Genomic DNA, 15,058 nt, shown 5'->3' with positions numbered 1-15,058 from the left:
ATAATAACAAAATAACCAACTTTCTTAACTGCTTGGACTATTGTAAAAACTGCAGGACCTAGGATTTAAGGGATACTTGGACTAACAAAAGAAAAAAATATAGAACCCTCATTGTAGAAAGACTAGATAGATGTACAACAAATGCTGATTGGATTAACCTATTTCAGGACGCTAATGGCAAGATCAAGCTTGACTTCCAAAAGAGCTTCTCTACATAAAGTAACATATTCAGAATAGTCAATGGGGATGTTCCATTCTAGCTTTAATAATCTTGTTCACGAGACATAGAATAACCAAACAGATATTACAAAAGCTATAAGTTTTCCACGACTAGGGTTAAAGAATGGAATAGTAACACCTTCGGTGATATCTTTAAAAAGAAGAATACTATTATCGGTAGACTAGAAGGCATCCAAAAGTCCTCTAAATACACCACTAGTCAGTTGCTTTTTAATTTAGAGACTGAGCTTATTGATGAGTATAATAACATTCTTAAGTTAGAGGAAGAATTTGAGAAGCTAAAATCTAGAATTAAATGGATACAAGACGAGGACGCCAATACTAAATTATTTCATATAACCACCATGAAGAGAAGACGCAAGAATTCTTAGCCTCAAAGATGAAGCGGGAAATTGATTTTAGGACCAAAGGAATATAAAGTCCATAATTACTAATTATTAAATCAAACGATATACCACGCTGAGCATGATATGTCCTATAAAAGTAGTATCTACATGTCTTATAACGCTACTATTAGGAATATAGAACACTCTTTCCTCAAAGATGCTGGTAGGAGACTAATAAGCAACTAGTTAAATTCTGTAAGAATACCTTCACTATAAAAAAGATGATGGAAAATATGAATAACGCATATGTTTGCCTCATCCAAAATGCCAGAATGCAGAAACTATTAGGCAATATAGACCCATAAGCTAGTACAATATAGCTTACAAAGTTGTTACTAAGATAAAATTGCTAATAGAATAAAGCCCTTACTTGCCAAAATCATTCACGCTATCCAAACTAGTTTTATTAAAGGAAGAAGGGCCTCGGATAGCGCTATTATTGTACATGAAGCTCTATTACACCTTAAGAAGCTTATAGGGAAAAGGCCTCGGAGAAGCTAAAATGATGATAAAAATTGACTTGGAGAAAGCCTTTGATAAAATTAAATGGTCCTTTATTAGTTCCCTCTTATTTTCCTTAGATTTCCCTCCAACTTAATTGATCTCATCATGTCTTGTATTTCTTCTACGTCCACCTCAATCCTTGTTAATGGATCAAAAATAGAATTCTTTAAGTCTACTTGAGGAATCAGGCAAGTTGACCCATTCTTCCCTTATCTCTTTGTCATTTGCATGGAAATGATATGTAGACTTGTTGACCATGAGATTGATTGTTGTAATCAAAATTACCCCTAAAGGACCCTCTATCTCCCACCTCTTCTTCGCAAATGACCTTATACTGTAATCCGAATGGATGTAAACCAAAAAAGTTGTAACTCTCTTATTGGCACCCTTCATAAGCTCTGCTCAATCTCGGAGTAAATCGATTAACTTCAATAAATCAACAATCCTCGACCACTATAGCAATAGTGTATCTATGAAGTATGCTAATCAATTTGGAAAATATCTAGGGTCCATGCTTAGCTCTAGGCCTATCAAAAAAGATTTTCAATTTATAATAAATCATATGAATAGTAGACTTAAGTGTTGGAAAACAAACTTCCTAAATATAGCAAGTAGGACTACTGATCACGCCCAACTCTAGTCATAAAAAAGATAAGAGATCGCTGCAAATATAATCCAGTCTAAGAGTGCGGAGTTGAATCCCAGAGAGAACTAATATTTAGCTACAACTGTTCACTATCACTAAGAAGACAAGCTCGAATAATTTCTAAGTTATAAATATTAAGATTCTTATGTCTAACTAATTAACTAACAAATTAAAGTAATAAATCAATAACTAGAGATATTAAGGGTTGGAGATCGATTAAGGAGGCCTAGAGTTATGATTTCACCAATTGTCGGAATCCTTCCCGCTATGTCTCCTATAATTTCGTCTAAGAATTCACTACTGATCGTGAGCACTTCAGGTATCGTAATTCTCTCCCGAGCAACTACAATAATTTACTGGATATATTCTCCTGAACTACGCTAGCTGGCACTATCTTACCGCTCACTATGACTACGTCAAGGCTTTGTTATTCCTAAACTCACCTTTAAACCAGTCGTATTGATTCCTCACATAAGTTAGGAGTGACATTTTTCAACAACCACCTAAATATGCACCCTTTCCCAAGTAATACATAGTAAATAGGCACAGTCAATTGATGGCCATTCAATCAATAACAATAATCACGTAGTTGAACATGTAGAAAAAATCCAATGACAAACTTATATTAAACGTAATGAAAATTCATCCTCCAAGAGGTTCTATCAAATCCTAGAATAAAGAGTTTAGCTTCTCATAATAGTATGTAAAACTACAATACTAAAATTCATAACCAATAATGAAAAATTAGAAGAAGAAAGGAAAAACTCGTTGCTAGATCGTCCGCCTTGCTCTTTGCATGTTCTTCCTCTCCAAAGTCTTCTCTAACCCTAAAGTAGTGTCTTCCCAAGGAACTTTTAGGATGTATTTATATCAATTAGGGTTTGTATGGGGCGAAACTAATCAATCCAATCTCGGGTAAGAAAGCTGAAAATCCGCGTCCACACTTGCGCGTCGCGCGCTCATAGACACGGATTCAGCCTTTGAATTTTTTTCCATTTCGCGAAGCGATCTATGCGTTCGCTTCACTTCGCTGTTTTATGCACTCAATTATCTCCTTTTTCGCGTCTATTTTCGTGCCATGCGTGAGAATGGACGAGCTTCTAGTTCTTCCATCTTTTCCTTTTTGCAACAAATTGACATCTTTTGATCACTCATCATCCAAACTTACTCCTACACACAAGAAACACGCAATGAGCATAATTTCACTTCAAAAACCATGTAATTTCCCGCAACTCACATAAGAAATAATATGCAAACATACGCAAAAACAAGCATTTTTCATTATTTATCAACTACTCTTATTATATCAACCTTATTGGGCTATTCCCAATCATGTTATGCAAATTTATAACATTCCCAAGGCCACACTGAATAAAATTGTCTATCCAAGGGAATCTTCTTTGGGGAAGTATTGAGGAAAAGAGAAAATGACATTTAGTTAAACGGGACATAGTCACAAGACCTAAGCATCACAGAGGGATTGGTCTACATAAATCCAATTGGAAAGCTTCCTCCTTCCATGCCACCCTAGCCTGGAGATTTATGAAGGAAACGGATTCCCTCTGGGCAAAAACCTTAATAAATATGGGAGAAGATGTGTGTTAGACAAGGAAGAAGGCAAAAGCACTACGGGCTCCCATTTAAGGAAAAATATTAGTAGAGGAGTCAATATCAGTAACTCAGCTACTAAATGGCTAGTAGGAGATGGCAATTCAATTGGGTAAATCAAATTGATAGTCTTAGAAACCATATTCAAGGCTCTCTCATGCAGTACGAGATGAACCAAATGGCTAAGGATTGGGGAGTTTGATGTAAGCAACATGTCCCTACGTACTACTCCCAAATGATATCATTATTTAAATTCATAGTACCTACATTAAGTAGGTTCAGCCGATCAACGACACTTATACCTGTAGCTCCTCGAACGGTCACAATACCTTCTCTACTAAAGTCGCGTATGAATTAATCTCCGGTCATAACGATTAGAGTCCATTACTCAAATGGTCACTCAACTATCCATAATTATCTGGTAAAGTCATTTTTCTTTTATTTGTAACAGGCTAGTCACTTAGCTATGCCTATAGCATTCGGAAGGTCACTCAACCAAATTTCTCAAACTTTTAATGGTCAAATACCTATTTAGCCCTTTAAATTGTCAACCTTTATCTTCTTTCTTTTATATTTTGAATATTATTTTTTATTTTTAATTTATATTATGGACTTAGTTATAAAGCAAATAAATTTATTCATAAAGTAAAACGTGCAAAATATTTTTCAAGCATATATAATGTTAGAATAATAAAATAATTGAGCACAATAAAAAATTTAATTAGAAATGATTTTGATAATAATGACAAAAACTCAAAACAAAATTACAAAATTGAAATAAAATAGAATAAAAACTTTTAAAACTTATATTACATACGTTTAATATAAGCATTTTAAAATAGAGATATAGTTTATAATATATATTATATATGCTTAAATTTATGCTTAATTGTTTATTATTTCAATATTATATATGCATAAAAAATATTTTACACTTTTTTTACTTTATAATAAAATTTATTTGTTCTATAGATAAGTTCATAATATAGATTAAAAAGAAAAAAATCATAATATTTTAAAAATATATAAAAATAAAAATTTAGAGGGTAAAATAGATATTTAGCCATCAAAAGTTTGAGAAATTTGGTTGAGTGAACTTCTGAGTGCTATAGATATAGTTAAGTGACTTTTCTGTTATAAATGAAAGAAAAATGACTTTACTAGATAATTAGTGATAGTTCAGTGACCATTTGAGTAATTGACTCTAACGATTATGAAGGATTAGATTACACTTGGCTTTGGAAAATAAGTACGCTTAATAAGTTAAAATTCTTTCTTTGGACTGTTACTCTTAAGAGATTGCCTACCACCTATATATATATATATGCTATATAGAGGAAAGATTTGCCCTAATGATACTTGTCCCAAATGTGGTCTTGAAGGGGAAGATACTGAACACGTATTTTTTAGATGCACCTACTCAAAGGCTATATATGGGCACATGCTAACACAAATCATAACTACCCCAGCCCCAAATGAGAAGGATACTGTATTCTTTTTTTTGGCTAAAAGTTCAGTCGAAGTCCAGAAAATCTTACAATAACGATATCAATTGGTCAAATTACTATCTTCCCCCTTTGGTATATCTAGACCATTAGAAATGGTAAAGTATTTCAAGATAACAATTTCACTCCTCACATTAACCTTTCAGTCAATAGCTAGAGTATATCTTTATGAACAATGAGAGACACAACAGTCCAATTAAGGAGACTGTCTACATCAAATGGGAACCCCCTAGTGCTAATTTCTATAAGCTTTATATAGATGGTTCCTGCTTTGGAAACCCAGGAAAAGGAGGTATTGGGGGTATCTTCAAAGATAGTAACAAAGCGTGGATCTTGGGTTTCAATGTGGGAGTGCAACATGCTACTAATTGATACATAAGCCTTGGCTCTTTTTCACGGAGTTAAGCTTGCAAACCGAACCGATTAAAAAACTCGACTAGGTTTGGTTTGATTTGGTTGGTATTGAGTAAGAAAACCCGAACCAAATCGACATATAAATATATTAATTTTTTTATATACTTTTAAGATTTTATATAGAATTTTCTTTAAAAAAAATGTCTAGAAATATTTGGGTCTCTTACATGATATAATATTTAATAGTATATGAAGTGCTCTATATTTATTAACCTTAAATAATGGATTGTATGATTACTTTCTTGTCAAGTGTTACTGAAATGCGTCAATCTCTTTGTTCTTCCATATTCATATGTCAAGATCTATTAAATTCTTATATCTTTTTCAAATTTGAGGTGGTTATTATTATATAGGTACATATTGATTTTTATGTTTAATTACTAAATTCGGTTAACCTTGAAAGTGTACATCAATGAAAAATTATTGTCATACGACTAAAAAAATAACGATCATGTGTTACTAAAAAAAATTCTCTTATAAGAATATTTTAATAGATAATTTGTTTGTCAATTTTTAAAATTTTACTAAACATATATTTACTTATTAAAATTTCAACAAAGTAAGATTGAAATAATATTTAGGTAACAAAAAACTCGAAAAATCTGACAAAATCGAACCAATCCAAACCGATATAGTTAATTTGATTTGATTTTGATAAAAACCGGACTAAACCCGTCCATATACACCCATGCCAAAAAGTATCATATTTCTGCATTTTTTTTTGCAGTTGGCCGGTGCTCACAGCAGGGTAAAAGCCCTTTATTTCTTGAAACTAGGCATGTGGTTTTTCATCATTTAGTGAGTTAATCACATCCTATCCACAACAAAAATTAGCTTGGCATGGCCTAGCACTGTCTTTTAAGAATGTCTTCATTTTTGACTTTGTTGTTAAAATAGCCCTCGCGTGTTTATTACGCGAGTCAAAATGACATATACATCCTCTGGATCTAAACTTATACTTTCGCGCCTTTCATATAAACAAGTTGATTATGTGAGAGCTAAGTTATGCCTATATGATAGGATTCGCTACAAATTTAAATATATTAGTAAATATATTTAAATTTGTAGCGAATCCTAAGTCTACCGTGTTATCATAGTTTGTGTAAATTTGAATAAATAAGTATTTTGAGCTAAACTCTGCGAATATGATAGAATTTTCTAACAAATGAACTATAGTAATATGATCAATACAGTTCAAAATTCTACCTTTTTATAATAGTTGTAAACAAGTGAAAAATTATGACAACCAGGTAGAGTAAATGGTATGAGGATAAAGAGGTACCATTAGTGAAAACTAGATACCATGACAATCTAATAGAGTTTGTGAGATAATCAAGTAAAGTAAATGGAAAAAGTTTAATGAGATACCATTAGTGAAAACTAGAAATGATGACAATTTGGTAGAGTTTGTAAGACAATCCTATAGAAATTATTGTTATTTTTTGTGGACTTTATAGTTATCCTCGGTCGAAATAGATTTCAACCTTCCTACGTTCGATCAAGTTCGAGTGTTAAAGAGTTAGAATGAGATTTTTGGGAATGAGCTCCGAAGTCGGTACTAACGAGCCTCGAGCCCGAAGGTCGCTCGAGGAGTCGGCTCGATAATTCTATCGAGCCCGTGACCGAATCGATCTGCAAGGCACTGCTTTGAGGTCCGAAATGCGCGACGCCCATCTCGAAGGTCGAACTCGAGCCAAGACCGTAGGGCCCGACCCAGTAACGAGTTCGAGCCAGTATCGAGCTCACAGACAAGAGCCGTTGCGACCGTACCAAGAGAGAGAATCTTGGCGGGAATCAAGGAAGAGACAAGTCATCATGGGCCTTTCATTATATGTTTTATTTTATTATTTTTTGTAATGACCCTCTTCTATAAAATGGGGGATCCTTGTAAGCTAAAAGGAACAGAGACAAAAAATCACTTCTCAGATTGAAAGATATCCCTTTGTGTTTGCTTTACTTTATCTTATTCATTCTTATTGGCCACTATTTGCATTTTCACAGTCAAGAATATACGTATCTCTATTTCTCTACACGATTTATATCGAATTATATTGCATATCCTTAGAACCATACACAAAATCTAACGTTATCCGATTTTTTCGATAAACAGTTTGGCGCCCACCGTGAAGCTAAGGGTAACAGTGATCATTTGATATAAATCTAAAGGACACGCCAGCTTGCAACTTCAAATCATCAATGGCTTTACCTATCGACCACGAAGCCGGACTTCAAGATGAAACCAACAACTTGACACCCGGGGCCGGAAGGCCAATTAATGATGGCACTGAGGCTCGAATCGAAGTACCTAAAATTCGAGCCGAAATACCTTTGGATGTCAATTCACAAATAACTTTGGAGGAAAATCAGCGTTCCGAACCGGAAAGAAGCATTCAGGGCGGTACTCGATCTGTAGCCCGAGACACCCAAAACGCGGGGAAAATCGGGGCCAGCTTACGTATGATCTTCGAGATGCTACAAGCCCAACAAGTAGCGATAGCTCAGTTACAGAGCCAAACTCGCGCACAAAGCAGGCCAGATTCCAGTCCACTTCGAGAAATCACCCCCAGAACAGAGCCCGCCATAGTGAAATCAAACGAGCAAGAATCGGGGACTACTCCCAGAATTACTAAATTGCTCGAGGAACTCATAAAACGAGTCGAAGCCAACGACAAGAGAGTGAAAACATAAAATGCCAGGGTCGATCAAATCCAGGGGGCTCCACTAATGATAAAAGGGCTTGATTTGAAAAAAATTCATACAAAAGCTTTTTTCCTCGAGTGCGGCACCGAAACCAATCCCCAAAAAATTTCGTATGCCCAAAATTCCCAAATATAACGGTACGACCGATCCTAACGAATATGTCACCTCTTACACATGTGCCATCAAAGGTAACGATTTGGAGGACGATGAGATCGAATCCGTGTTGATGAAAAAGTTCGGGGAGACCCTCTCGAAGGGAGCGATGATCTGGTATCACAATTTACCACCAAATTCCATCGATTCTTTTGCCATGTTGGCAGATTCGTTCGTAAAGGCACATGCTGGTGCCATAAAGGTTGCAACAAGGAAATCAGACCTCTTCAAAGTAAAGCAAAGGGAGAATGAAATGCTGAGGGAATTCATATCCCAATTTCAAATGGAATGCATGGAATTACCACCGGTCACAGACGATTGGGCCGTACAAGCTTTCACCCAAGGGTTGAACGAGCTAAGTTCGACAACATCACATCGGCTGAAACAAAATTTAATCGAGTATCCAGCGATAACTTGGGCAGATGTACACAACCGATACCAATCGAAAATTAGGGTCGAGGATGATCAGTTGGGAACTCCGTATGGACCCGTGCATCAGAACAGGACAGCTACTAAAAACCAAAAGGAAATCGACAGAGAACAAAGGTCGAACAAAGACCGATATCGACCGTACGTCGCAGATCGGGTGAACAATGATTCAGCACGCAATACAGTTCGGAACAATCGAAGGATTGATAGAGGGAAAAATTCTCAGGGAATTATGAGTAAGAGCGGCTTCGATAAATATGCCGATCCTATAGAAGCACCTCGATTATCAGAATATAACTTCAGCGTTGGTGCATCCGCTATCGTGTCGGCCATAGGACACATCAAAGACACTAAATGGCCTTGACCATGCAGACCGATCCTGCCCAAAGGAATCCCAATCAAACGTGCGAATATCATGGTATCCATGGCCACATAACGGAAGATTACAGGCAACTAAGAGAGGAAATAGCCCGCTTATATAACAAAGGACACCTTCAGGAATTTCTGAGTGATAGGGCGAAGAACCATTTTAAAAACAGGGATTTCAGCAAGCAAAACGAGCAAGAAGAACCGCAGCACATCATTCACATGATTATTGGCGACATCGATACCCCTCAGGGACCAGTGCTTAAATGCACTAAAACATCGATTGTGAGGGAGAATCGATCTCGGACTCAAGATTACGCACCCGTGGGGACTTTGTCCTTCGATGATGAAGATGCAGAATGGGTCATCCAACCTCATAACGACGCACTGGTAATATCCGTACTCATGAATAAAACTAAAATTAAGCGTGTGTTAATCGATCCAGGTAGCTCAGCCAACATCATCCGATTGAAGGTAGTAGAACATCTCGGCCTTCAGGATTAGATCGTACCCGCAACTCTGGTTCTAAACGGGTTCAATACGGCATGTGAAACCACCAAAGGCGAGATAATCCTACTAATAAACGTGGCCAGAACCATCCAGGAAACAAAGTTTCACGTGATCGAAGGCGATATGAGATACAACGCCCTCCTCGGAAGGCCATGGATCTACAACATGAGAGCTGTACCTTCGACCCTACACCAGCCCCTCAAATTCCCGACATCGAAGATGATGATGATCAAAGGGTCCCTCGATCTTTCATGATTCCCGATGACTCCGACGCCACCAAATCAACAATCAAGGAACTAGAGCAAGTCACATTAATCGAGTACTGGCCCGAGCGAAAGGTATACTTAGGAACGGGGTTGAGCCCCGAACTCAGGAAGAAACTCGTTCAATTTCTTATCGATAACATCGATTGTTTTGCCTGGTCCCATTTAGATATAACAGGGATCCCGCCGGACATAACGACACATCAGCTAAGTTTGGACCCTAGGTTCAGACCGGCGAAGCAAAAGAGAAGACCCCAGTCCAAGGGAAAGCATGCATTCATAAAGGAGGAGGTAACCAAGCTTCTCAAATAGGGTCCATTCGGGAGGTGAAATATCCCGAATGGTTAGCCAACGTAGTTGTAGTGCCTAAAAAAGGGAACAAACTTAGAATGTGTGTGGACTATAAGGATTTGTACAAAGCATGCCCCAAAGATTCCTTTCTGCTGCCCAACATTGATTGCATGATCGATGCCACGACCGGCCACGAGATCCTCACTTTTCTCGATGCCTATTCGGGGTATAATCAAATCCAGATGAACCTAGAGGACTAGGAAAAGACTTCATTTGTCACCAAATATGGAACGTATTGTTATAATGTGATGCCCTTCGGGCTAAAGAATGCAGGGGCTACTTACCAACGCCTAGTAAATAAAATGTTCGAAGAACAAATAGGAAAATCAATGGAAGTTTATATTGATGATATGTTAGTTAAATCCTTGCGCGCAGAGGACCATTTGACCCATTTGCAGGAAACGTTCGATATTTTGAGGAAATACAATATGAAGCTCAACCCCGAAAAATGTGCTTTCGGGGCCGGTTCGGGCAAGTTCTTCGGCTTCATGGTGTCACATCGGGGAATAGAGATTAATCCCAATAAAATCAAAGCCATAGAAGACATCGTCGTTGTGGACAGCGTGAAAGCCGTACAAAGGCTAACGGGTCGGATTGCAGCCTTAGGCCGGTTCATTTCAAGATCATCTGATCGAAGTCATAAATTTTTCTCTCTACTAAAAAAGAAGAACGATTTTGCTTGGACTCCAGAGTGCCAACAAGCATTAGAGGAACTAAAACTATATCTATCAAGCCCACCACTACTTCACACTCCAAAAACAGACGAAAAGCTTTGTTTGTACTTGGCAGTATCGAAAATCGCCGTAAGCGGTGTCCTAGTTCGAGAAGAGCAAGGTACGCAATTCCCCGTTTATTATATAAGTCGAACCTTAGGAGAGGCGGAAACTCGGTATCCGCACCTAGAAAAATTGGCACTTGCACTGATAAACGCCTCTAGAAAGTTAAGACCGTACTTTCAATGTCACCCCATATGCGTATTAGCCACCTACCCACTTCGTAATATTTTGCACAAGCTCGAACTATCAGGTCGATTAGCCAAATGGGCTGTCGAACTCAGTGGGTACGATATCGAATATCAACCCCGTACGGCCATCAAGTCTCAAATTTTAGCAGACTTTGTGGACGATTTCACGCCAACCCTCGTACCCGAAGTCGAAAAAGAACTCTTGTTGAAATCGGGTACATCATCGGGGGTATGGATCCTTTTTATGGATGGGGCTTCGAACGTGAAGGGGTCCGGGCTAGGCATAGTTTTGAAACCACCCATGGGTAACACTATTAGGCAATCTATTAAAACTATCAGGTTGACTAACAACGAGGCCGAGTATGAAGCCATGATTGCAGGTCTCGAGCTAGCTAGAAACTTGGGAGCAGAAGTCATTGAAGCCAATTGTGACTCTTTGCTGGTGGTGAGTCAAGTAAACAAAACCTTCGAAGTACGAGAAGGTAGAATGCAAAGGTATTTAGATAAACTGCTTGTCACCTTGAACCATTTCAAACGATGGACTTTACGGCATGTTCCATGAGAACAGAATAATGAGGCCGATGCGCTTGTGAATTTGGTATCGTCGGTCGAGGTAGATGACTTGGGCTCGGGGAATGTTGTTCAACTTTCGAGATCGGTAATTGAAGAAGGTCACGCCGAGATAAATTCTACAAGCTTAACCTGGGATTGGAGAAACAAGTATATTGATTACTTAAAAAGCGGAAAGCTCCCATCGGACCGTAAAGATTCTAGGACCCTACGAACTAAAGCTGCCCGATTCACGTTGGCTTCGGACGGAACGCTATACCGAAGAACATTTGATGGACCGTTGGCAGTATGATTGGGTCCGGGAGATACCGATTACATCCTACGAGAAGTGCACGAGGGCACTTGCGGGAATCACTCCGGTGCCGATACATTAGTTTAAAAAATAATCAGAGCGGGGTATTATTGGATCAATATGGGCAAAGATGCGAAGGAATCTGTTCGTAAGTGTGACAAATGTCAAAGGTTTGCACCAATGATCCATCAACCCGGAGAGCAACTCCACTCAGTCCTATCCCCATGGTCGTTCATGAAATGGGGAATGGATATCGTCGGCCCTCTGCCATCGACCCCAGGTAAAGCCAAATTCATTTTATTTATGACTGACTATTTTTTAAAATGGGTTGAAGCACAGGCGTTCGAGAAAATAAGAGAGAAAGAAGTTATAGACTTTATTTGGGATCATATCATATTCCGATTCGGGATACCCGCCGAAATAGTATGTGACAATGGAAAATAATTCGTTGGCAGCAAAGTAACAAGATTCCTAGAAGATCACAAAATAAGAAGGATACTATCGACGCCATACCACCCAGTGGGAATGGACATGCCGAATCAACGAACAAAACTGTCATTCAAAACCTAAAGAAGAGGTTGAACGACGCTAAAGGAAAATGGAGAGAAATCCTGCCCGAAGTCCTTTAGGCATATCAGACGACGTCAAAATCCAGTACGGGGGCGACCCCATTCTCCTTAGTATATGGGTCCGAAGCATTGATACCAGTCGAAGTTGGTGAACCCAGTGCCAGATTTTGATTCGCGATGGAAGAATCAAATAACGAGGTTATGAATACCAGCCTCGAACTATCGAACGAAAGATGAGAAACTGCTCTCATCTAATTGGCCGCCCAAAAGCAGCGAATCAAAAGATATTATAATCGAAGAACCAAGCTCCGCCATTTCAAGCTCGAGGACTTAGTGTTAAGAAAATTTACCATCAATACCCGAAATCCGAACGAAGGAAAACTAGGACCGAATTGGGAAGGACCATATTAGGTGCTCGAGAACATCGGAAAGGGATCGTACAGGCTCGGCATTATAAACGGCAAATAACTATCAAGCAGCTGGAATGTATCACATCTAAAATGGTACTACTGCTAAGGTACAACCTTTCCATATTCATTTACATTTCAAAACTGACCCCTGCAGAAATCCGAACGAGGGCTAAGATGGATCTTTTGCTTGAAAGCACGCGTTGCACTCTTTTCCCTTAGACCAGTTTTATCCCAAATTGGTTTTTTGGCAAAGTTTTTAATGAGGTAACCATTGATCATGCTGCACTTACAACAATATCCGAGGCCTCTTTACAATCGACCTCGAATACCGAGGGGGCATTAGGCCCTCAAATACATCGAGTTCAGATGCAAGAGAGTTATTTCACAACAACAGGGTTCCTATAGGAAAAATTGTAAGAGCCAAATGGTCGAAACGAACCACGCTCATGTAGATTGGCCCGAACCCAGGCGCGAAACATGAACACATGTGTAATAACGTGCGAAGAAAATTCTCTTCTTTATCGGCATCTTATATCCAAGGAAAATTCCTCTATTTGGAGATTTATTAGGCAAACATAATCAAATTAAATTCGACCAATTACGCCTACGGGCTACATTGCATCGAGTTCGAATCATTCATTCGACTTATAAGCCTACGGGCTACTTTTTATTTCGAGTTCGAGAAAGCACTCACTCGACCACTAAGCCTACGGGCTACTTCGACCATTACGACTACGGGCTACATTGCATCGAGTTCGAATCATTCACTCGACTTATAAGCCTACGAGCTACTTCTTATTTCGAGTTCGAGCAAGCACTCACTCGACCATTAAGCCTACGGGCTACTTTGACCATTACGCCTAGGGGCTACATTGCATCGAGTTCGAATCATTCACTCGACTTATAAGCCTACGGGCTAATTTTTATTTCGAGTTTGAGCAAGCACTCACTCGACCACTAAGCCTACGGGCTACTTCGACCATTACGCCTACGGGCTACATTGCATCAAGTTCGAATCATTCACTCGACTTATAAGCCTACGGGCTACTTTTTATTTCGAGTTTGAGCAAGCACTCACTCGACCACTAAGCCTACGGGCTACTTCGACCATTGCGCCTACAGGCTACATTGCATCGAGTTTGAATCATTCACTCGACTGCTAAGCCTACGGGCTACTTCGGCCGTTATTCCTACGGCTACATTACTTCGAGTTCGAACCATTCACTCGACGATTAAAGACTACGGGCTACTTTCACTTCTAGTTCAAGCAAAGCACTCACTCGACTATTACGCCTATGGATTATATTTCTTCAAACTAACTCAACTAGTAAGCCCAAGGGCTATGTCACTTCGAACAAATCAATAATAGAGACTACAAAGTCCAAATTTGATTGAATTGTTAAGATCCTTGTGAAAACATTTGTAAAGGCACGCATAAAGTCTTCACAAATCGGCCAAAGTTGTCTATATACAAAAACATTCTACATGATTACAAACATGACTATGAACTAAGCTTCCTGATCACCCTCGGATCCGCTCTTGCTACCGTCATCGTCATCATCATCATCATCGCCATCAGAAGCCAAGGCTTTAGCTTTAGCTTCGAGCTCTTTAGCCTTTTTGATTTCTTCAGTAAGGTCGAAACCCCAAACATGTATCTCCTCGAGGGTCTCCCTCCGAGACCTATATTTGGCATGTTCGGCAATCCAATGTGCTCGGGTGTCGGCAGTATCCGCCGCCTCTCGTGCCTCCATCTGAGCAGCCTCGGCATCAGCCCATACACGGTAATGGACTTATCCGCCAAGATTTTTGACGATTCAACCTCGGCCTTGGCCTCAGCAAGCTGGGCTTCAAGTTCCTTGACCCTCTTAACTTGAGCCGAACTCTTTTGCTTAATGTTTCGAAGCTGGATATCGGCCGATAATAAGTTGGTCAAAATGGTCTCTTTTTCCGCAGCCAGGCGATCGATAGTCTCCTTCCACCGATTACATTCAGCTTTGATTTGATCGACTTCTTCCCGAAGTGACCCGATCATTTCAACCTTTTGCTGCAGCTAAGACAACGAAGGGTTAACTTTCACAGTCGAGTCAAACCCATATTTTAACAGAACGAGGCTCACCTGCTTATCAAGCTCGACCTCTTCTTCACGAGCCTTAGACAAATCCGCTTGAAGGTCCT

The sequence above is a fragment of the Nicotiana tomentosiformis genome, chromosome 3, assembly GCF_000390325.3.
Source record: "Nicotiana tomentosiformis chromosome 3, ASM39032v3, whole genome shotgun sequence".
Lineage (NCBI taxonomy): Eukaryota > Viridiplantae > Streptophyta > Magnoliopsida > Solanales > Solanaceae > Nicotiana > Nicotiana tomentosiformis.
The sequence above is the reverse complement of the archived record's forward strand: the minus strand, read 5'-3'. Positions refer to the sequence as shown.